A 25,008-nucleotide genomic window follows, 5' to 3' on the forward strand; every position below is an offset into this window, starting at 1 on the left:
CTGACGCTTGTAAGCGCATCTGATAGCTCTTGCAAAAGCGATCTTGGAAAGACCGCACCAATAAAAACTCCTGTACACCGTCACGAAAGGTTCTCCCCGTGGGTGCTGCGGGCTGGTTCCTTAGCGGCTCCCCTTGGCACCCCAAGCTCTGCGGACTCCAGGCCTAGTCTCTTCTCTGCCCCAGTTCTGAGCGGGCCCTGGGCGTGCCTGAGAGAAAGCGGGAAGGCAGGCCCGGCACCTGCCCTGCCAGCAGATGGCTGCTTTGTGGTGGAGTCCTCGCGGTCTGATGGCCCGGACTGCCAAGAAACGCAACATGTACAATTCAAACACACCAGGGCAGATCCACATGCGTTTCCCTTTCCCCGTGGGTGTTGGTGGCTTAGCTGCAGGCAAAAAGCCTCCCTCTTAAAAGCAACAAATAATGAGCCTTGACAGGAGCAGGACTGACCTAATGCTGACTCATGAATGTCACCATTGTTCCATCCTGCCATGGGCATTAGCCCACAGTCAGCACTCAGCCAGAATGTCTGCATAGAGAACAAAGCGGATTGCCTCGACAATGGCTGTATTCTGGGCACGTTGCTAATGCAGGTAAACACGGCAGGGCCGGGCCTCACTTCTCTGTGGCAAGAAACACCCCAGGACTGGAAGCCACGAGGGCCTCTGATTGCGTCGTCCACCCGTGCCCTCTTCTGGACGGTTCCCTTCACAAAGAGGAAGCCCATGAATGGCCTTTGGTGACCTGAGAAGTGTCAGCCTGCCTTCTTCACGGAGCTCGAGAATTAGCACGTGCTGAAGGCCAGCAAGCCGAATCAAAGGTACGCACTCTCCCTCCTTCGGCTCCAGCCGTCGCTTAACCGTCCCCTGCACCTGTCTGAGCTCCGGACACCAATCTCCCTGCCCCGGTGGAGGGCTGGGGGGAGAGGGCAGCCAGCGGGTGTGCTGTCAGCGGCCCAGCTGTCTGGCACGGCCCAGCTGGACGCTCAGGCTCATTGCCTCTCCTCTCTTTTCACATCACATCCATCAACACCCCTTTTTCACCCTGTCAGGTTCCTGGCCCCCACGTCCCCCCACCCCAGCCCACCCCCGGATTGGCCTGCCTTCCTCCAACAAAGGTTTTCTGTCTCGCATGGATGGATGTCTTGGCACTGCAGCCCCTGTCACACGCGGGGCTGAGCGCCACCCCGCAGAACCCGAGGGGGGAGTCATTTTCCTCTTGCAGATCTGGAGTGGAGATGGGTAGGGTTCCTGCCCACTGCTCGTGGCGCTGTTGGCCAGTGGGGCCCCTGAGAGAGAAGCGTGAGAAGGGCACAGATAGAGGACAGAGTCCTTCGAAGGTGGCACAGGAGGTGTGCGACTAGGCCAGGGAAAATGAGGCGGCTCCGTGCCTTTTTCCGTGGGAGATGCAAGCTCAGACGCCTTCAGGGCCCGACAGGTAGGTCAGAGGTGGAAAATGAGTCTCAGTAAAATAACCTTTTACGAAGGCATTGAGCTGTTGAAGAAGGAAATCGGGGAGCCTCTGGTCAGTGAAGGAGCCTCACTGGTGTCTAATAATCCTCAGTGAAAATTTTTTCTTTCTGGAATGAGAGATCTTGGGAATAGAGACGGGCTCAGCTGCATCACTCACGCATTCATTCACAAACCCTGTTGATCACCTCCCAGGTGCGAGTCCTAGGACTTCTGGTGTGTTCCTTTCGGGCCCTTTCGCTTGCAGCCCCGGAGCTGATCACGGGCAGCCCGGATCGGTGCTCAGCCCTCACTCAGGTCACCCAAGTGCAATAAGTATCTTTTCTTTATCCAGCCATAAATATTGATCGGGCGGCTTTTTAAATCATCTAATTGCTAACGGCGCATCTGCTTAGAAGTGTCCTTTGTCCAATATTCTTTCAAAGCAGCTGCACAGGAACCTGAGCTGTAATTTCCCTAACCCATCCGTCAACATTCACGCCCAGCTCCCCACCACCTACAGAAACGCACGAGGCACTTACAACCGCAGCTGGTTCTCAGCACTTACACTGTAATTCGCCAATTACCAAGGCTTCAAAAATCATTCCAGGGTGGACCAGGAATTATGTAAGCCGCGGATATAACAGTGATTATACCTGGCCCTTCTGGGTGGCTCTCACCTCAGCCACGGGAATCACTTTGCAAACACTAATTAGTTGGATGCGTTCGGGGATGCCTTGTGCGGAGGGTGGCAGGCATTGCAACCAGGGAGAGAGGCCCCGAGTCACTCTTGCGATCCAAGGGGCCCGGGGGCGGGTGGTCGGTGGCTCAGAGCCCCGCTTTTTTCTAGGCAGTGTCCCAGAGAACACAATGAGTCAACAGAGGTGGCTCTGGCAAAGGTTGCAGAAACCAAGGAGGAAAGAACAGAGTAATGATGGCCTGGGGGCTCCCACAATTTATAGCAAGGAGGGGAAATTGGAACCATCTCCATGGGAGTGAATGATGCACGTGATGAGAAACCAAGTCAATGGCTCTCCCAACGTGACTGCCTACACCTGGTCTAGGTTGGCCAGACCTCTTGATCTGCATGTGAGGACAGTTGTTCAGCTGACTTCCCCTGGCCTTTCCCTTCTCCAAATAAATGTGCTCATGGCTATGGATCTCCCTATAGCAAGTATACTTTCAATCAGGTAATTATCTGTTGGGAGTCTCTAAAGCCCCCTGACACCACCACCACCACCACCCCAACCACCACCACTGCCATTACCTTTCATAAGGGTTGGGGGATGTTGAGCCTGCTGCCCGTTTTTGTTTTTGTTTTTAAGATTTTATTTATTTATTCATGAGACACATGCAGAGAGAGAGAGAGAGAGAGAGAGAATGAGAGGCAGAAGCAGGCTCCACTCCACACGGGGACCCCAATGCAGGACTCAATCCTGGAACTTCGGGATCAAGCCTGGAGCTGAAGGCAGACGCTCAACCACTGAGCCACCCAGGCATCCCTATGACAGTGCTTTTAATGACTTTTCTCTAAAGCGCTTTGAAAAGAAAAAGGGATCCATGGTCTTCTTACAAGTGCAAAAAGACTGAATTTTTCTGGTTTAATCTTAAAATCACGTCACTTTTCCACTACCATGTATCCGTTGTGTATTATTACAACATCACAGCTATTTTGTTTGTCCTGCATCTACAGATAAAATTAATGACCCAAGAAAACGTACAGTGATTATTTTGTGTTACAAAATGAGAAGGACAGACTCCCAGGTTCAGTTCCAAACTTCTCAGGCTACCATCTAAGGGTCCGCGGTGGCAATGACCTGGAAGCTAAATGCACAGGGAAACAGAAGCCACTCCTGATAATCTAAAAAGAGGGAATTTTAGGGGCACCTGGGTGGCTCAGTGGTTGAGCATCTGCCTTCAGCTCAGGTTGTGATCCTGGGTTCTTGCATTGGGCTCCCCACAGGGAGCCTGCTTCTCCCTCTGCCTGTGTCTCTGCCTCTCTGTGTGTGTGTCTCTCACGAATAACTAAATAAAATCTTTTAAAAAATAAAAAAAAATTAAAAAGTGAATTTTATAGAGGGGGCCAATTACAAAGACAACAGAAGAACTAAAACATCAAAGAGGGAACAGCAGAAAGCTGCCACCCTCCCCATCAACGCCTCCCAAGGCTGCAGACAAAGGAAGAGGCAGGGTTGCTGGAACCAGGTGCTGAGGTCCATTCCCCAGAAACTGGAAGCACAGTGGGCCTGTGAGGCGGATGGATGAACTGGGCTGATGAGGGAGCAGCTGCAGCTTCTCGGTCCTCTGCCCTCCAGTCTCCCACTGGCACCCCCTACTGGCAGAGCACTGCCATAAGCCAGGTGGCAAAGGAGCCTGGGAACTGTAGTTTTGTTGTGCATTTACAGAGTAAGACCTGGTGATGGGTCTGAGGGCAAATAAGCACATGACTGGCACAGATGGCCATGACGGAATGTGGCTGCCACTAGAAAGAGTCCATCTAGTCCATCTAGGTGGCCACCGAAAGGCCAAAGAGACCGACAGTGCCTTAGTGAATGCATTAGAGTGCAGGATCTGGTCCTCAGGGTTATGACCCAGAGTCATTGCCTGACTACAAATTATTGACTCGTGGAAACATTTACATGGACGAAATGCATCAAGAAAGGTGATGCAGGGCAGCCCCAGTGGTGCAGTGGTTTAGCACCGCCTGCAGCCCAGGGTGTGATCCTGGAGACCGGGGATCAAGTCCCATGTCAGGCTCCTTGCATGGAGCCTGCTTCTCCCTCTGCCTGTGTCTCTGCCTCTCTCTCTCTCTCTCTCTCTCTCTCTCTCTCTCTGCATCTCTATTAATAAATAAACAAAATCTTTAAAAGAAAGAAGAAAGAAAGAAAGAAAGAAAGAAAGAAAGAAAGAAAGAAAGAAAGAAAGAGTGATGCAGTAAAAAACAGATTAACTGTCTAGCTGATGAGACATTCGAGAGGCCCGAACATGATTTTCCTGTAGGAAAACTGCAAGGAAACCTGAATCATCTGCACTCTTTGGAGCAGGGAGGCAGAGCCAGGGGATACTTGTCTTAGGCTCAGTATGTTTTTCGGGCATCAGGTTCCCATGCGGTCTCTCGCAAGGCTGTGCATGCCTTCAGAAACAGATCCACCTCACCTTTGGGTCAAGGCCCCTCTCCACGGGACTGTACCTGCGGGATTGCAGCAGGCGTTTCCTCAGTGACTTTATCCGTCATGCTTTCATAGCTGGCTAATGGGAAACTCTTTAGATAGGCTAACACAATCCATCACATCTTAATCTGGCCTGTGAGACAGTCTGCTTCTTCGAGAAGACATGTTGCCATGATGACTCAGCTGCCAGAGGCAGCCATTTACAGAAGGCTGGCCTGGCAGGACGTGGGGATAGAGTGAGGGTCACCCCACCTCACTCTATCCCCACGCGCCACGTGCAGGCTCGCTCCATACTGCCTTCTGGGGTTTCTCTGGTCCTTGGCGGTAGGAGATGGCTTGCAGTGTGCTGACCACATCCTGAACTCCCTCAACAAAAAATGCCCACTCCCACACTCCCTCTGGTGCTCAAGAGTCAAATTGGTGCCCATCTTTCATGGGTCTGTCACCATCCACAACTCAAGCTCACACAATTGCCCCTCCTCCAAGACCACAGAGCATCTTGTTTGATTCCTTTTTTGTGTGTAAAATACTTTCATCATGGATTTAAGTCTTGCTTGACTTCCAACATTACATAATAAAGGACAAGAACCATGGTTCCCTGACCTCTAGCCCCAACAGCACTTGGTATACAGTAGGAGCCCGTATACTTTCCCCTACATCATCCTATTGTTAGGTAGCTTTAAGTTTTATAGAGTTCTTCTTTCTTTTGACTCAAAATCTTATCATTTCATCCAATTGTCTTAGGGCTTTCTTTCAAGTCACACAGAATAATTATATCCCTTCTTCTACATGGCAACCCTTCAGATATTTGAATAGAGGTATTAGATTGGGTCTGCATCTCCTTTTCACAAGGTCATTCCTTCTACATGTTGGGCTGTCTGTAACACCCATCATGCCGTTCATGGAGTGTCCATGGCAAAAATCTACCCTTCCATGTCTCCTGGATTTTCCATTCAAATCATGCCTGATACTGAACATGATTCCTAGGTAGTGGTTAATGTCCAACTGTTGTCATGTGCTCTTATAAAGCACTTTAGATATCTTCATTTTCCCATGACCCCCACACCCACTTGAAGTTTTCAGCTCTTCAGAACAAGGTAGGCCCCCAGACTACTTCCTTGTGGACCACCTCTACATCATCGCCTTCCTGGGCTCGAGCTACAGATGTGAGAGCCCCTCTGTTGGAGACTGAGCTGTCCATGCCTGGCCACCCTCTCACTTGCCACAGAGGTCTTGGTTAAAATTCAAAGCGCAATGATATAAACGTGTTCAATCTCATAATGTTCTTCTACAATGCAAGCTTCAGACAATCCATCACTGAGAGAGAGAGAGTGAGTGAAAGAGAGAGACTAGTATCTTTTAGGCACCCAGCTGCCTGCACAGTTGGGACCAAGAGCTCGTCTACACCGTCCTGAACTCCCAGCAGACCACTGCAATGGCTTGCCTCCAACCTATTCTCCACACAGTCTCTGCTGAGAGCTTTGGGATGCAAATCTGATTCTAACACTCTCCTAGTTAAAACATTCCACTGGCCCCCCTTTGTTCTTGGGACAAAGACCAAAATTCCTAACATGGTCTCCGTGGCCTTCCATAGATACTTTGGAAACCACTTAACAGTCCCTTACTTCCCCGCTTCAGATTAGATCAAGCAAATCCCTCTATGACACAGTCTCATAGCCCCATGTACCATGACGATGGTCGCATAATTTTACATGTATGTGTGCAACTCTGATTGAAGTCCGTCTTCCCTGTAGAGTGTAAACTCATATGCCAGGGGGCATGCCTGTTCGTGGTCACCAGAGCCCCAACATCAGGCCCAGGACCCCACCCACTGAAAGTCCTCAGTAAGCATTTGTGAATGAAATGAAAGAAGGACACTGTAGTGAGGTAGATGATGTCCCCCACCCCATATTATCCACATCTTCAGAACTTGTGAATGCTACCTTACATGGCAAAGGGGACTTGCAAATGGGATAAGCTAAGGATCTTGAGATGAGGGGATTCTCCTGGATTACCCAGGTGAGTCCAATGTGATCATGGTCCTTATAAAAGGAGCAGGCAAGGAGGTCAAAGGACAAAGTAGGAGGTAGGAGGATAGAAGTAGGAGACTGGAGTGGTTCCAGGAAGGAGTCAGGAGCCATGGGATGCAGTCAGCATCCAGCAGCAGAAGAGGCCAAGGACACAGATCCTCCCCTACAGACTGCAGAATGAACCTTGACGTCAGCCCTGTGTGGTAGGTTTTGGACTTCTGGCCTCTACAACTGTAGGATACTGAATCTGCATTGTTTTCAGCCGATGAGTTTGTTAGGGCGGCCATGGGAAACTAATGCAGGTGGGAAGAAGACAGAGGAAGGGAAAGACCAAAATTGCTGTCTTCGTTGAACATTTGGGAAAAGGTAAGAAATACCTAACTTAAAAATACCTGGGAGAAAAGGTCATGCAGATCAGTCAAAATCTCGTCTGGCCGGGTAAGGATCACTGTCCTTGGAAAAGGGCCTCTGTACATGAGAATGTAGTGTGCCTGCTTGGTTTCATTATTCTATCAAGGACCCCCACCCACCCCCCACCCTCCGGCACTTATACTTTTCAGGGCAGGCTCCCCTGCTCTATCATACCTGGAATCGCAGCTTACTCTGCTTCGGGGGCCTCTCTGCACCCAGGCAAAGGACCCTCCCCAGACTCCCATCTGTACCCCCAACGACTCCTGGTAATGCAAAGGGCTTAAGCAGGCTGTGATGCCTGAGCTGCTAGTTAGAGTGGCAGGTGGGGCAGAGCCAGGGTCTGCATCTTCTGGGCCTTTGTCCAGTGCCCTGTCCACCACACATGATGCCTCCCTATCTACGGGTTAGAAAGATCAGGATGTCTTGGGCTCTATCTAGGGATCAAAAACGATGACCCTTACTAACACCTTGCCTACCAGAGAGACCCCACTGTATTTCCATCTGCAAATCTCACTCAAAATGTATTCCAGAGCATGTCTTTTCTCCTCATTGCTGGCCAAGGCTTGCCTGGCATGTGTCCTAATTTTTCTCTGCCTCAAAGAAGCCCCTTGACCGAAGGGGGCTGGTTCTCCTATTCAGAGGAGTACAACCTCCCTGCCTCAGCAAATGACATGACATTTGCATAAAGCCTGAATTGAGATGCTCTGGAGCAGGTGATGCATTCAGAAAGCCCCTTGCTCTGTTCCCGTCCATCAGCCTCGCTGGAGATCATCTGCCCCACGCCTCTGTTTCCGCACAGCCAGACTCAGAGGCAGCGCGGGGAGGCAGGAATTGGGCCAGCTGCCTGAAGACTTTAATGTTAAAATGTGTTGAACATTCACAGGCCACAGAACTCTGCTAAGTGAACCAAATGGGCCTCCCTAAAGCCATATGCTCACTCCATCACATCCCAGCTGCAGCCTCCTACAATCGGGGAGTAGACTTGCTGGGGAAGCTTTGGGGTTGGGGTTTTTTTCCCTTCCTGTTGAACTGCTAATACCAGATGCTGATGTCACAATCCAAGAACTGGCAGTGAAAAGTCAACAGCAAGCAGAGCATCCCCAGAGAGGAAGGACTTACCCTTTCTTAATGAGCCCTTTTTAGAGGCATCTTTAGACTTTGGCACCCCTCCATGCATATTTGAAGGGTGAGACCATCACTGACTGGTCAGGAGCTGTGGCAGAGATGAGCTAGCTCCTCACCAAACACGTTTCTCTCTCCTTTGGGCACAGAGCTAGACCACATTTGTCAGCTTCCGTTGGAGTAAGGTGTGGCCAAGGGCTAAGTTTTAGCCAATGGCATGGACCGTGTGCCGTGCCACTTTACAAAAAAAATGGAATCTTCCTTGATCTGGGTGGACCAGCCACCCCAATTTGGCCAGGACAGCCCTGGTTTTAGCACTGTGTCCTGGGGAATCTTTCAGTCTCCGACAAACTGGAATGGTTAATCATCCTAGTGACCCCATGGCTGTCTGCCAGCTATAGACAGAGTTTTGGGGCCCTAGGCCGTGGTTCTCAGACTTCAGCCTGCATCACCTGCTGGGATTATTAAATCACAGATTGCTTCTGTTTCTGATTCAGCAGGTCTGGGGTGGGGCTCAGGAATTTACATTTCTAACAAGTTCCCCAGAGACACCTGTGCTCCTGGCCCAGGGACCACACTTAGAGAACCCTGCTCTAGGTCATTGATTCTCAAACTTTGCTATATATTAGAGTTCCCTGGAGGAGGGGTAGGGGATGAGGGAAGGGGTGGTGGAAGGTGCTTAAAAACATCCCATTACCTAGGCTGTTTCTCAGATCAGTGCACCAGACTCTGGGAGGGAGTCCCAGCTGGATTTTCCAGCTCTAGGGGTAATTCCAAGGTTCAGCCAAGTTTGAAAACCAGTGCCCAAGATCAGTGTCTTCCAATGTTAATGTCCCCATGAATCACTTGGAATTAAAATGCAGACTTTTTTGGTCAGTCTGGGAAAGAGCCTGGGATTTTGCATTTTTAACAAGTTTCTAGGTCATGATGGAGGAGCCACCACAGTGGGAGTAACACGGCCTCAGTTCAGTGGTTGTAAGACAGCAACGTGCATCAGAATTACCTAGAAAACTTTGTCAGAACATGGAGATTGCAGGGCCCTAGCCCCAGGATTTCTGACACAATGGAGCTATGGTGGGGTCTGAAAATTAGCATTTTTAACAAGTTCCCAAAGAAAATTCTGACTACTCTTGCCAAAAGAAAATAAAAGATTGGATTATCAGGGGCAAATAGCAACTAACTATTCACCTCCTTGATACAGTTCCTGACCCATTTCAGGGAATCACTCATTGGGGCGCACGGGGGCGCAGTCATTTAAGGGTCCGACTCTTGGTTTTGGCTCAGGTCGTGATTTCAGGGTCATGAGATCAAACCCTGCGTCAGGCTTCATGCTCAGTGTTCAAAATCTGCTTGAGATTCTCTCTCCCTCTCTGCCCCTCCCCACCATTCTCTCTCTCTCTCTCTCTCTCTCTCTCTCAAATAAATAAACAAATCTTCAAGGAAGCACTCATGCTCCTGAAATGAAGAGCAAATACTGCAGATGCCCAAAGTTCTCCCTCTGATGTTGGCAAGTGGTCAAAATGACAAGAATTCATTTTAATCTCAGTATGAACCACAAAGCTACTAGTTGAGGCCGAAGCAGGCGGAATTAGAAATATCACATCGTCAATGCTGTTATTACCACAAAAACAACCGTGGCTGCACCCGCTACCACGAGTGCCACCATCACTACTCCTGGTTGGCATTTCCGGATGGCCTTCTGTACACCTGGTGCTGTTATAAACACTTACAACTTTGTCCTCACAACAACCCTTGCATTTGAGGAAACTGAGCCACAGAGAAGGTAAGGGACTTATCCAAGGCCACAAAAGAGAACCAGGATTTGAAACCAGAGAGTCAAAAACAATTTTAAAAAAAGAAAGAAAATAAACCAGAGAGTCCAACTCCAGTCTCCCATGTCTCCCTGTCATAAGTATTGCCCTGTCCTGTCTCCTTCAGGCACCAGAACAAAACAATGACTTGAAAAGAAACATCCAGGTGTTATTGTTATTGAAGACAATTATCACTACTATTCTTGTCTCCTTTCCAAGTCTTTTTTTTTTTTAAGGTTTTATGTATTTATTCAAGAGAGACAGAGAGAGAGGCAGAGGCACAGGCTGAGGGAGAAGCAGGCTCCCTGCCAGGACCCTGATGTGGGACGTGATCCCAGGACCCCAGGATCACCACCTGGGCCAAAGGCAGATGCTTAACTGCTGACCCACCCAGGTGCCCTTCTCTTTTCCAAGTCTTAAACTTCTGGTATTCACCAACGCTTTCACTGTCTCTAGAGAAAATATCAAATCATAGGAGAAAAGGACGTGAACCAGTCCATCAAAACATTACGCTGAGTGTTCACCCACTCATTCACAATCATTCACAATCATTATCAAGACGGGGTCCCATTCTGCGTACCTTTTGAAGGTGGTGAATAGATGGAGGGATCAGATATGGGGTGTGGGAGAAAGAGAAGTCACAGAGGATCAGGAGCACACGGTCTTGTTCACTGCTGTGGATGCCCATTGAGCAAGGAGAGAAAAAGGATGTGAGGCTGGAGACACAGAGTATGGAACAGGAAGAAACCTGCACGTGCAAAATCGGTTTTTCACTCTGAGGGCCATGGGGAGCCACTGAAGAGCTAAGAGCAAGGGAGGGCTTACCTGAACAGGAGTCTGATTCTCACATCCTACAGTGGAAACATAGTGGGGCCTGAGCTAAGGGAAGGAGAGCAGGAAGGTATAGCAGGGGAGGGACACCCATGAGTGACATGTTGGCATGTTGGTGGGAATTCTTGGGTGACAAGGTTGAGGGAGGAGTCCAGATGGAGTCCCTGGTCCCTGACGTGGTAACCCTGGTGAAGACTGCCTATTACCAATCCACCGGCCCTTCTTCATGTGCTTCAGAAACCCAGCTACTTTGTGCTCACCTTTTGGGGCACCAGGGTGGCTCAGCTGGTTGAGCGTCTGACTCTTGATTTTGGCTCAGGTCATGACCTCAGTGCCATGAATTTGAGCCCTGCATCAGGCTCCGCACTGAGCTTGGAGCATGCTTGGGATTCTCTCTCTCCCTCTCCCTCTGCCCCTTTTCCCGCTCATGCTGATGGTTTTTTTTTTTTTTAATTTTTTAATGTATTTTTAAAAAACACACTTCCCAGACTCTCTTGCAGATAAAAGTAACCATGTGACACCATTCTGGCTAACAAGATATAACTGCTGAGTAGAACTCTCTCGAAAGCTCCTTACAGGTGTTCACTCAGTTGGAACACAGCATCTCATCTCACCCTTCTTTCTTCTTCCTGCATGGAACATGGTCAGGAAAGTAGGTCAGGAGGGGACATGCAGGGGCTGTAGCACACCATAGAGGGAATCACATATGAAAGATAGCTAAGCAAAAATACTTGGTTCTTGACAATCCCAAGCAACCATGGTGCCAGCCTGGGACAGAGGATGTGGCTGCTGAACAAGAAGATGGCTGTGGGAAAAGCTAACAGTATAATTTCCGTAACAGAAAGAACCATTTTATTCTGGTCTAGTGTACAGCAATGTGTATTAGTATTTATTATTGTTTTTGTTTGGCTTTTCACCATTTGACACAGAATAGAACCGCAGAATCATAGAATTTAAGGTTTGGCAGTTTTCACTTTTCAATTTCTCTTGTCTGTTGGGGGGAAGTTAAATGATGTAGAACTGCCTCTAGTAACTGACCCGTCAGTCCAGGATGAAAATTCTTTCTGTGGTTGCAGCCTAGACCTTGTGTCCAGGGTCTGCCCTCATCTACCCCCAGACTGCACCGAGCAGGCTTAACTCATGTCTACACATTGATTTGTGTTCTTTAGTATTTTTTTTAAAAAGATTTTATTTATTTTACAGAGAGTAAGGAGGATGAAAGAAAGAGGGAGAAAGAGAGTGAGAGAGAGAGAGAAAGAGAGTCTTCAAGCAGACTCCTCGCTGAACATAGACACCCCCTACATGGGGCCCCTTCCCAGGACCCTGAGATCACCACCTGAGCCAAAATCAAGAGTCAGATGCTCATCTGACTGAGCCACCCAGGGTCAGGACCCAGGGTCCTCGTTCTTTAGCCTCAAGCTGACCCTTCGAGGATCTATGGGCCTATTTCTATCAGGCCATATTTTAGAAAGGAAAACAATGTTTTGCTCTTGGCCTCGATGGAGCAAAGTTGGAATACATTCCACCCTATAGAAGCCAGGATGGTTCTCCTCGATGTGTTCTCAGGATGGGGCCCCATCCTGCCCTTAAGTAACATACCACCACCCATGACTTTGCCTTTGCCGTCCCTCGCTGCTGCCCAGAAATGCGATATTACCAACTCACATAAAGCAGATTCCTCTCCCGCGGTGAGGCTCACGTTAACCAGGCCTGATGTCTAAAACCAGATGTCACAGTTTCCCAATTTACAGTGAGAAAATGTATAGTCGCCACGTAAAAGAAAAGAGTGTCGGAGAAGCACATCATCAGAATGAGAACGTGTTAGCTGGACTGACGTTTGAGAGCCTGAAAAGCAAGCAAAGTTGACCTCAGCCATGGGATCAGCGTGATTGGAGCTGGTTAGCCACAAACTCCACGACCACCCCCAGCAGTTGGTTGCAGGTGCCTCCAGCCCCAGAAACACTTAGAGACCTTTGCTAAGGGTCCCTCTCCCAGCTGGCACCTTACGTTTCCCGCCGGGGCACTCCTGATTGCCAAGGTCTTTCTCTGAATACACGAACAGCTGTAATAAGGTGGCTGTCTCTTCTTCCTGTTTCTTTAAGGTGACTCTGCAGCGTTCTGCTCTGATCTATTATGTATCCCTATTAAAGTTTAACACTCAGAAGGCATCCTTATTTCTCTCATTTCTCAGTTTTTAAGCAATGACTCACTTTAGACCCCAAGGACCAACAAGAGGAATGAAAGCAGACTGATTTCTGCCTGTGGCGTAGGAGCGCTTCTCATAACTTCAGAGTCTAATGTTATGTTCGGTACCAGTGAGCCTTTAAATTCTGGGCCGCAGGGAAATTTTTCAGGAAGGCCCCACATAGCCCTTCTGCTTAGAAACTAAGCTGCGATTTCCCTAGGAAAGGGCTTTGGATCAAGATCGCTGCAGAATTCCGAGGCCAGCTGGGCATAATCGTGCCCCCGTCAGTGAAGCCTGCGCACGGCTTCATTCACATCTGAATCTTGGGGGGTGATTACTGGCATGGTTAAGATAACAGTCCTGCTGACTGTTGTCACGTCCCATGCTTCAAACCCTTTTTCTTCTCCCTGGCAGCCCAGATTAATCATCCTGTATTTAGACAGCTAAATGGTGAGCCCACATATAAAAAGGGTTTTCTGGCACCAGAGCCAGGTTCCGAACACATTACTGATGACAGAGTCAATTTCCCTGGCACCTAGCATGACAGAGACAACTTGGTATGGACACACAAGTCGCCACGTGCAAAACTATGCCATTCCAAGGGACAATTTGCATGGGTAGCTACAGTACTGAAAACCAGTAGGAGGAAAGGAGTCTATTGGCAACTGCCTCCCCCCAGCTGGCACCCATTTCCAAACACATAGGACCGGCTCCATCATTGGCTCCTCTGTCCGGGCTGTCCAAGCCAAGAGAGTCAAGGGGATGAGAGGTGACACACTGCTGCTTGCTCCCAGCAGGTGTGGGGGCACACTCTCTGAGCCTCAACCATGACATAAGGGTGAACTAGCTGGGTTCTAAAGGCCCTTCCAAGTCCCACGTTCTATTTTAATTGATGCTTTATTGACAACAAAGTCACAGCTTTTTGGGCACAGAGGGATCAATTCACTTCACGATGAAAAAAAAAAAAAACAGCAGTCATTCATTGGCACATATTTATGAGCATCTTCCACATATAAGTCAGGCTGCATCTGCCCTGAGAGCCTCAGTTACTATGGAGGCACTACTGTGATTCTCCATTGTGTCCTGGTGACTCTTTGATGCAGTTGGAACAAGAAGTCCCTTACACTGCGGGGTTTTTATGATTCATTTTGTTCCTGTGTTCTGTGTATGTCAGTCTCTCTGGCTGTATGCCTCGATTCTATCCCAGCTTTATCGATCTTACCAGCAACCCCACCCAGGGCTGTGCCAGACACTGAGATATGGTGGGGTCACAGAGAAGGACGAGGGTCAGGTGGGAGTCAAGAACAGGGACAATCGAGGGTGGTGGTGGTGGTGGTGGTGGTGGTAAGCGAGAGATGGAGTTATGGCCCAGCTTCATGGTGAGATCTGAGTTCAAGTCTAGACTGCCACTTACTGACCTTGTGTCCTTGAGCCCAGCTTCCCTTCTATAAATGTAGTTAAAGGCCCAGTGTAAGATCAGGAGCAATAAATGAGATACTATACATCGGGTGCTTAGGCTAGTGCTTAGAGCAAAGTAAGTGCCCATTTGAAATAAAGCAGTGATAATCATCAGGGATGTGTGAGATTTAGAAATGTCACTCTTACTGGGGATGTCTAGGCCCAATTACTAAGAGCGATGAGAAGAGCCATACAGGCCAAGACAGCTACAGCAAATCACCTACAGCAAAGCCTTCCTTTATATAAATGCCATCTGTGCCCTCACAAGGCTGGGGACAGTAAATGTGCATGATTGGAGATAATGGGAAAATATCAAGGGGAAGGTGAAGAGCCCATAACCAAGGTTTAGAAGAGGCAGCAGGTGCTTTCACTCTGGAGGGTATCACAGAGCACTTTACGGAGGTGATGACATCCAAAGGCAAGTCACAGTTACCCTGCAGATGTTGGGGTAGGGCATCCAGGCCGACAAATAGCATGAGTACCGACAGGAAGTTAGACATCTCAGGATAGGTCCAAGGCAGTAAGGAAATGATTCACACTCTGCACTGTGTCTGCCCGCTGCCCCCCAACCCTGGGAGGGGGTGGAGAAGGAGCAAGGGAGCCCAGGGCTTCCTTGTACCATATGAGTTCTTACGTTTCACCATTATAAGTGTGGGGACTTAATACTTGCGGTGTAGCAGAGAAGGCCCTGGTGTGTAAATCTTGGCCATGTCCCTTGCCAGCTGTGTAACCCCAGGCAAATTATTTAACCTCTTGGGCCAGTTTTCTAGAGTACAAGATGAGGTTAAGTACTGATGGTGCTGTAGGCCTTGAATGAGACAATGCAAGCATAGCACGTTGCATGCACTCGCTAAATGTGAGCCACAATAACCCCGTATAATGATACAATAATAAAACATGACACAGTAGCACGTAATAATGTAACAAAATATCCCCCAGGCTAGAAATGCATGGGATATTCTCTGAGCACTGCTTGTCATCCCATCAGGAAATTCTGAGCCAACACCAGGCCTCTAGAATAAACTAGAGGTTCAGATGTGTTCAAATTAGATTTCCTTTTCAGTGACAAATAAAATTATAATTTTAAAGAATAATATTACTAAAATAATGCACCCTCTTGGTGGTCAACTCCATAGAAGCAACGATTTTTTTTTAGAGCGAGAGAGAGAGTGGGGGTGGATGGGAAGGGACAGAGAGAGAACACTCAAGCAGGCTCCACACTCAACACAGAGCCCAATGCAGGCTCGATCTCACACCCCTGTCATTACGACCTGAGCCAAAATCAAGAGTCAGATGTTCAACCAACTGAGCCACCCAGGTGCCCCCAGTAGAGACAACAACTATGGTAGCAACTGAGGTTTGTTGAGCTCTTACTATGTGCTATAAGAGCTTCAGATATGTTCACTGGTTCACCTCATTAGGTGGGTTTGATTTTTAGGTGAATTTCAGAAAAGAGAAGCAGAGGGTTTCCTCAATAGAACTTGTTGCCTCCAACCTGGGCTGGCCCAACATGAAATAGCTCATTTCTGAAGGCAAAGAGGCTTTCAGAGTATCCATCCTGATTTTTACTTCAAATAATAGATATGCAATGTGCAGGAATGGCTGGCTGTCCCAATACCTCCAATGCCAAGGGAAAACACCACCAGGCTAGGGTGTCTCCCTAGGCCAATGCTACCAGAACAATATGCCCAGCAGGTGCCACTTCCCAGACTCTGATTGCCTTTCCCAGAAAGAAATGGGAAGTCTGTATCTCCCAAAGGGTCAGGATCAGACTATCTTCCTCAATTGCAGGGTTATTGCCCCAGATGGCCATCATCATCACATGTCCCATGAAGGATCAGGTTCAGAAGCATCCTCACAGGGCTCCCTGAAAGACAGCAGGAGGCTCAGATTCTTCCAAGAGCTGTCACTAGCAGAAGCTCTTCCCCATTCTGCCTTCAGCTCTGTCACTTGGTTTTGTTCAGTATACCCGCATGGGCTACAAGCACCAGTTTCCTTTCCAGAGAGAGACAGAAAGACTTGGGCACAGAGAACAATGATGGGCTGGCAATTTTTCAAGAAAAGGCTTTGGTCTGGAAAAAAAAAAAAAATAGAGGCTATCCAAGTATTTATCCATCTTTCCTTCAGACTTCCTAAAAAATACTACTTTTATCACTTCTGTACTTAAAATGTTTAGTGTCTTACCATCCATAAGATAAGCTCAAATTTAGGGACCTTAGAAACAGCCCTAAACTATCTATTCAAATATATTTCCAGAGATCCCCATGAAAAGCTAATCTGCTCAGAGCTCATCATCCTTCACACTTGGCACATGGGCCTCCTCCTCCTCCTGGGATGACCTTGTCCTTCCTGGCTTCTCCTCCTCCTTCAGGGACATGCTTGGGTCTCTCCCTTTCTTCCAGAAGATGTTGCCACATGCCGCCCTGGCGCCAGCCATGGACATGCTTCCCTTTCGTTCCTGGCTGGGACATGAAATTGTTTATATGAACATCCGCTAAGGACAAGATACCATGCTATCTTTACCTAGCAGAGGCCTAAAGCAATAGCCTTCCCTTCAAGAGGCTTATAATGTGATGACCAAACTCAGCAGCTAACCTTGAAATCAACATCTGTAGATATATGAACAATGCATGCACAGATAGAGGACACCCCTCCTATGAGGCCTGAAACTCCTACTAATCAACTTAATGAGACGCTGGACACAAATCTACAGGGTGTCCCCAAGGCCACCGTAGAATCATCCTGAGGTCTATTCTATCAGCAAAGACAGTTTTTGTCTTTCTTTAGAAATTGTCCACTTGGAAGGCACAGGTGCATTTTCCCAAGGAGGCGTGGTACAGAATGGTTCCATCCCTATGGAGAGAGAAGGGTCAAGAAGATGGAACATGACATCCAGAAGCAGGTGGCTAGAGGAGCTCTACAAGGCACCATCCAGGAAAGGAACAAGGCAAAGATTGAGGTAAGTTCCACTCCTCCCTACCCATTTCATAAACTGGCCTGGCCTTGAGCAATCTGGTATTTGAAGGTCAAGGCAGCAGGGTCCTAAGTGGAGTAGCTGGTGACAGTCAGCACATGGGCATAGGGAGAAGCCCACTCATCTGCAGGCAGAGCCCACCCTCTGCCTTCTGGGGCTTCCTGCTGGGGCTAGTTCCCTCTAAGTGTGATGACACATTCCTGCAGCCAACAGAGCCTTACAGTCCTTCCTTCTCGGGACCTGAGACCCAAGGGCAAGGATTCCCACAGAAATCCCCACAATGCTGTTCCCTTCCTTTCACAGACACCAAGCAATACCCAACTTTAAAAGAAAATCACATGTCCTGCTTACTCAGATGTCTTCAGCCCCCAACACACAGAGGTCAGAGTGGAGTACTTGGCAGCCACGATTTAGTAGATCAGCTGTAGGGCCTCCCACATGTCTTCCAAAATCAATTTCTATCTGGACCTGGCCTCCAAACCCAGGCAACCCTAGCCAATATGGTAAACTTGGGGAAATTAGCTCATGGTGGCCCTCATAATCACTTTCCTATGGGACTCAGGGACTCTGCCCCAGCCCGACACACATGGAGATGTCCTTCATGTCTCTGCTTAAGCACGTGCCTATAAAGAGCAAGAGATAGACCCAACTGACCCTCCCAGGAATGACGAGAGGTAGTACGGCACTGTGGTTATGGCATTATTTGCTGTGTGACTTTGCACAAGTTACTTTACTTCTCTGTGCATTTTTTTCCCATCAGTAAAATAGTAATGATAATGAGTACCCATCTCAGAAGTTTGCTGTAAAGATTAGATTGAATATATGTGAGATTCTTCTGCCATATGTGTCAGATAAATTTAGGTATTACTATTTGTTTTTGTTTTTAAGTGGCAACACTTATTCATGGAAGGAAGTTTTCCAGAGCTGAATTCCATGTACTGAAGCAACGAGTAGCTGATGGGACTGGGCAATCTCCAATCTCTGCGTCTACCATGTAGAAATCCCCACCACCACATCCGCTAGTGGGACTGGCCTTACCCCCCGGTGTAACTTTGTCAGTTCTATAACCCAGCCCGCCTTCTTCATGATTGTGGTTTTCTGTGGTCATGTGACATCTTTATTCCTTTTCTCTGTATAAATATCATTTCTATTTTCTGTATTTACTACTCAAATTGATGCATTATACCACGAGCTGTACATCTGTCTTCATTCTGAAGGAGTAATAGATCTCTCTCTCTTTTTTTTTCTGTAATTCAATAATTTGGTTTTCTGTACAAAGCAATTCAAGTTTCTATTCCTGAGGGAAGAGGGGAAAACAAAACAAGCAAAAGGCACCACCACTTCAGTATGGAGAGAGAGAAAAATTTTTTTTTGTTTTGAGAGACACCATTTGAGGCAGAAACCCTGAGGGCGAGAGAAAGTGCAATTTCCCTGGAAACAGATTATCCTCTCCAACAACCAGGTCTTTCACACCATTTGAATCCCTTACAACTATTATTGGCAGAGGCCAGTTAGGGCTAGAAGACAGCTAACGGGTCTGCACCGGGTGCTTGCTGAAAACCAGCCAAGAGTCTTCTTTTCCAGATGCTCATAGAAGCCAGAAAAGAAATCTGCCTGAAATTCATATCAGGAGTTGGAGGGCACCCAACGGTGACAGGGACAACTGCACACAGGGGACCAGGAGGAAATCATCACTCTCCTGGCGGATGGATGTGGTGCATCTTAACTTTTCCCCACTTGTGGTTAGTGAAGTGGAATTGCGGTGTGAACCAAACAAGTATCACTGGAGTCGAATAGGCCACTGGGTGGAGAAGATCATAGTGAGCTACCAGGCTGTGTTATTGGGCAGATAACCTCTCCAAGCCCCCATTCCTCCGAGTATAAAGCAGAAGGAGCAGGGGCCCCTGGCTCCCAGCAACGCAGTGGTGTGGCAGTGAAGTTCAGGGATATGTATCTAATCCTTAGCCTAGGCCCTGGCATATGGAAAGCACTTAGTATGTATTAGCTTATATATATATATATATGTTTCATAGAAGAAAACTTGATTCTCACCCCTTCACTGTGAGCTACCAATACAATGATCTTGGAAACTCCATCCTTCCCATGAATCCGAGTCCAGTTGACTCCAAGCGACACAAGCTACATCCATACTTATTTGGCATTACAGCTTGCTCACCTTCAGGCGACAGGTGGGGCTGCTTTAAGGACATGCCCTTAAGAGGCCCGGAAGCCCCCCTTTCAGACCAAAAGGTTCTTGTAGGAACCACCTTAAATCTGAACTCTTAATTGAGGCTCTTACAGCCACTCCATTGGAAATTTCTTTTTTTTTTTTTAATATTTTATTTGTTCATAAGAGACACACAGAGAGAGAAGCAGAGACATAGACAGAGGGAGAAGCAGGGGGTCCCACAGGGAGCTTGATGCGGGACTCAATCCCAAGACCCCAGGATCACAACCTGAGCAGAAGGCAGATGCTTCAACCACTGAGCCACCCAGGTGTCCCTCCCTTGGACATTTCTTATTTGGAGAATCTTTTGCTGTAACACACTGGAGATGAAAATAATTTTCTTTTTCAACCCAGCACATTCTGGGTCTTCTAGATTTTCTCTGAATTCTTTGCAAAAAATATAAAATAAAAATAAAACAGTTCCTTCTGTAATTCCTCTCTCTTCCTATCTCTTATTAGATCCAGATCAAATAAACTACTTTATGAAAGTAATATGACCCCTTCCATATTGCTGTTGGAAATTTCCTTCACCAGGATCTCAGGTTCATGAGGTGCAATTTCTGTCTCCCTAAATCCCTCAGAGTTCAATCTTGCTGGGTGCCGGGGATTGCCCTCTCTCCAGCCTAACAGCCTCCTCCGCACACTCCAGCTTTCAGACACCAGCTGGTCCCCAGGTCAATCCCACATATTTTGGGTTCCTGTTATGGCCACGTTCCATCTCTGTTTCAGTTCTGATTTCCCAAATTTAGCGGCTTAAGACACCAACCAATATATTCTTTCTCAGAACTTCACAGAATCACAGCAAGTTTGATGGTGCTGTCCGTTGGCTGTTTTCTCCCAGAGTCACTCACTCCTACATCTGCATTCAGCGGAGGGTTGGCTGGCTGGAAAATCCAAGATGACCTCACTCACACATCTGGCAGTTACTGCTGGCTGTTAGCTGGGCTTCTTCTGTTCGTCTCCTCCTGGTTTCTCACCCTCCAGTAGGCCTTGGTCTTTCTCAGAGCATGGCGATCTCGGGATTCCAAAGCATGAAAGTAGAAGCTTCAAAGCCCTATTAAGATCTGGCCATTGATGTCACCCAATGCCATTTCCATCCTATGGTCAATGTAAGTCAAAGGGCCAGCCCAGATTCAAGGGGAAAGAAATAGAGTCCACTTCTCTTTTCTTTTTTTAAAAGATTTATTTATTTATTTTAGGGAGACAAAGAGTACGAGCAGGGAGAGGGGCAGAGAAAGAGAATCCCAAGCAGACTCCCCACAGAATGCAGAGCCTGACATAGGGCTCCATCCCATGACCCTGAGATCACAACCTGAGCTGAAATCGAGAGTCAGATGCCCAATCAACTGAGCTACCAAGGTGCCCCTAGACTCTACCTCTTCATGGAAAGAGGCAAAGTAACATTGCAAAAAACATTGTGAGATAGAATTAATTGCACATAATCTGCCACAAGCCTTATCACTACTTTGGGTCCAGATATATTCCCGTGTAGAATGAAAATTATTGGCAGAATTTGGCATCATTCTCTCAATGATGAAATTAAATGATGATAAATAAGGGCCATAATTGGGACACCTGGGTGGCTCAGTGGTTGAGCATCTGCCTTCAGCTCAGGTCGTGATCTCGGGGTCCTGGGATTGAAAACCACATCGAGCTCCCCACAGGGAGCCTGTTTCTCCCTCTGCCTGTGTCTCTGCTTCTCTCTCTATGTCACTCATGAATAAACAAATGAAATATTTTAAAAAAAATAGGGGCCATAATTAGTCCACTCTTGCTCTCAACAGAAGTAGGGTTCTATTTCCTCCCTCCAGGTACCTCCCTCTTTTTCTTCTTTAGAAAACCCAGTAAGAGGTCTTACCTGATGACTTTTCTCAGGTCTTCTAAACCCTTCGTGGTTATCATGCCGGGTTGTCCACACAAGGCCTCAGCTCCATGGAAAAGGAACCCACTAAGCTATTTTTAGGTGCAGGAGCATCTTGAGGAGGCCATGGGCTGGATTCCACCCTCTGCTGCTCCCCAGCTCAATGACATCAGCCCAGCAACTCTGTAGGCCACGGTTTTCTTGGGATGATGAAACACCACTCTCAGGATTCAGGAGTGACTTAAATGAGTTCAGGTAAAGAGAAGTATTGTATCATTCAACTCTATTATTATAATTTTATTATTATTAGCATGGAATCATCCTTTGCCAATCATTACTTTTAATCCAAGTACTCAAATTCACGCTACTCGTTTTTTGTTGTGTTTGTTTGTTTTGCCACAACCTTAAGAGACCAACATTCATCCTCAAATAAAGCCAGATATTTCTGACTTGGTCTGATCATCATAGTTTGGGATATTTGGGTAATATTTGTGCAGATTATCACCTGGGCCTTTGCTCTCTCTGGGAAACAATCCCAAAGCTTTTGCACAAAGTGAGAATCAGATGCCCTGGCAGCTCCTGTTGAGGAAAAGGCTGTTTGAGCTCAGATCTGGGCAGGGCCTGAGGGCAGCTACCAGGTGACCAGGTATAGGGATGAAGGAAGAAAAAGGGAGACAGGCAGGGAATGGGGGCATGAGCCACACAGGATGAGCAGCTCTGGGCAAGAAATCTCAGTTAGCACTTCCCAGACGACCACAGGGCCTTGGCAAGACCCAGAGGTGGTATTAAACTTTGGGAGCGGGACTCCTAGAGAAGCAGCCTCAGGGAGAGTGGGGCAGGGATATAGGGAGTGAGGATGGGGGTGTGTGCAGGGCAGTGTTGGGGGCAGGGGAGGGTTTGGGGAGAGAGGGCCAAAGAGGGCAGTTGAGGGAGGAATGGTGTTGGGGAGGCAGTGTCAGGGAGGCAGTGTTGATGAGGTCAGTGCCAAGGAGGTGGTGTCAGGAGGGACAGTGCCAAGATGGGCACTGAGATCCTACTCATCCAGAGGCAAAGATATGTCTGGTAGAATTGAGAGCCTGGTGTTTGCACAGCTTTGCCCTCACCCCACTCCTGGGCCTCAAGGGAAGGGACCTCATCACCAAAACTGGAAAAGCAAGGGGACCAAATATCTTTATATCATTAAAAAATCTTCATGAGGATGTGGTTTATGTGTCTATGCTGGACACCGGGTAGGTGTGTGGACAAGAGTAAGTTAAATAATACGACACAGGCTCGGTGCACTTGAGAAATATACAGTGTAGTTTTCTCTCCTGCTTCATAGCTGTAAATTCCACCTCATTCATCCATTCATTCATTCATGCAAATAATGTTTATTGAGAGTACGCAAGCCCTGTGCTCAGCAGCCCAGGCCGGCCCTGCCCCTGCCTCTCGGTGCTTCCACCCCCAGGGACAGAGACGACAAACAGCTGATGGACAAGCCTGGTGGGGTGGATATGTCCCTGCGAATAGTGCTAAGTGCTTTGCAGGAAATAAACCGCATAGTGACAAACAGGGTGAGCAGGGAGAGACTGGGCAGGCTCTGAGGAGCTCGGCAGGAGCAGGGAGGAGACCTGAAGCTGCAGATGGGTGCCCGCAGAAGGTGAGGAAGAGCAAGAGGAGCAGGTGCTAACGGCCATCACGTGGGAGAGACGGGTGGGGCCAGAGCCAGGTGAGCACAGGGGAATGGCTCCCCTGCCATCAGATCCAGGCCCTGTAACATCCAGGGCCCCCACTCCTGCTGGGCCTGCCCTCCAGCCCCCAGGCGCCCTGAGATCCTCTATGCTGGGCTCCTCCCTGCTCCTGGCCAGGAACCCTGCTTCACCCTGCAGGCATCATCCCAGGCTCCTACGTCTCCAAATCCAACACTCAGGCCTCTTTCAAAGCCCACGTGATAGAGAAAGACCTCAAGTCTTATCTGCACATCTAGCTGAAAGTAATCTAGCCTCTACTATGTCCATTTTATTTTATTTTTTAAAGATTTTATTTATTTATTCATGAGAGACACAGAGAGAGGCAGGCAGAGACACAGGCAGAGGGAGAAGCAGGCTCCCTGCAGGGAGCCCGATGCGGGACTCGATCCCAGGACCCTGGGATCATGCCCTGAGCCAAAGGCAGACACTCAACCACTGAGCCACCCAGGCGCCCCTACTATGTCCGTTTTAAATGTGCGTATATTTCTGGAGAGCCTGGTTGGCTCCATGGGCTGGGTGTCTGACTCCTGGTTTTGGCTCAGGTTAAGATCTCAGGGTCCTGGGATGGAGTCCTGTTTGGGGTTCCCTGCTCAGTGGGGAGTTAGCTTGTTTCCCTCTCCTTCTGCCCCTTCCCTGGCTCATGAGCTCTCTCTTTCTCTCTCTCTTTCTGGAATAAATAAATAGATCTCAAAAATAAAATAAAATAAATTGAAAAATATGTATTTGTATATATGTGTATGCAAATGTGCACATTCTATCATATGTGTACCTTCTGTCTTGAACATGTGTCTGGGGTGTATTTTTATCTCTATATTGTTTTGAGCTGAAAAAAAAACTTTAGGAACTATCTGTGTCCATCACCCTCTTTTACAAATAAGGGGATTAAGTCCAAAGCCTTAGGAAACTTGCTTAAGGTCACATAGCTGGGATTTGAACCCAACAAGACACATAGAATCTGATCCCTCAAGGTGCCCCTAGAGGACCTGGAAGACGTATTTTTACAAGATAAGCATGTTGATCACAGGCTCTCGAGACCCCACATACTCACTCCAAAGAGGGACCCCCACTTGAAACCCTCTTGTGCGTGTCCACGTTCACACCTGCTGCCCAAACACTTAGGTCCCCACTTGGCTTTATACATCTTTGTATCCCCCACAGTATTTAGAAATGGAAGTTGCTCGATAAATGTTTGTAAATGAATGAACGGTTGAGTGGGACACGAATAATGGGTCTTTGCAGGGAGGTCTGGGGGGAATAAAGATTTACCTAACAATTTATGTTGCTCTTGACACGCCATGCTTTTTTCCTTGCCCAAGAGGCCAATAGCACAAATACGTGCCTTGCCATGAAAAATTCACAACCGTGCATTAGTCAGATACCCTGGTGACATTACTCGCAAACTGGGAAGCCAAGGTCACAGCAGAAGCTGTCGTAAATCAAATGTGTTTCAAACACAGCATCTTCCTGTTGGGAAATCTGACCCATTTAGTGTGTTTTCTCCAGGAAAAAGCTACTTAGCACACCTCCTGCTTCAAGAGAGAGAACGCCTGACGCTCCAACATATCCGGTGCCAACCAACAGGCAGCGTTGGCCACCGGCTCCGACGCATCAATCCCCTCTCCTCACAATCGCTCAAAGAAAAGCTTGTCTTCTGCACGGTACATTAGGCAACTGCAGAAGAAGATACGAGAAGCTTTGAAATGCATTTCCCAAACCGTTCCACATGATGTTCCTGGATGTTTGGTTAATAAA

General features: G+C 48.0%; 1 long non-coding RNA gene across 4 annotated transcripts; it reads left to right on the forward strand.

Annotated features, from left to right (window-relative positions):
- Nucleotides 1-492: 492 nt before the first annotated feature.
- On the forward strand, nucleotides 493-25,008 carry LOC140637693 (uncharacterized). Of its 4 annotated transcripts, XR_012034758.1 has the most exons (6): nucleotides 493-818; nucleotides 17,252-17,423; nucleotides 19,023-19,180; nucleotides 20,450-20,774; nucleotides 21,541-21,781; nucleotides 24,760-25,008. It is a non-coding gene; the product is annotated as an uncharacterized lncRNA (long non-coding RNA). The 4 variants fall into 4 exon arrangements; XR_012034757.1 differs by lacking the exon at nucleotides 19,023-19,180; XR_012034760.1 differs by lacking the exon at nucleotides 19,023-19,180 and having other exon boundaries at nucleotides 21,629-21,781.

This window comes from Canis lupus, chromosome 8 (genome assembly GCF_048164855.1).
Source record: "Canis lupus baileyi chromosome 8, mCanLup2.hap1, whole genome shotgun sequence".
NCBI lineage: Eukaryota > Metazoa > Chordata > Mammalia > Carnivora > Canidae > Canis > Canis lupus.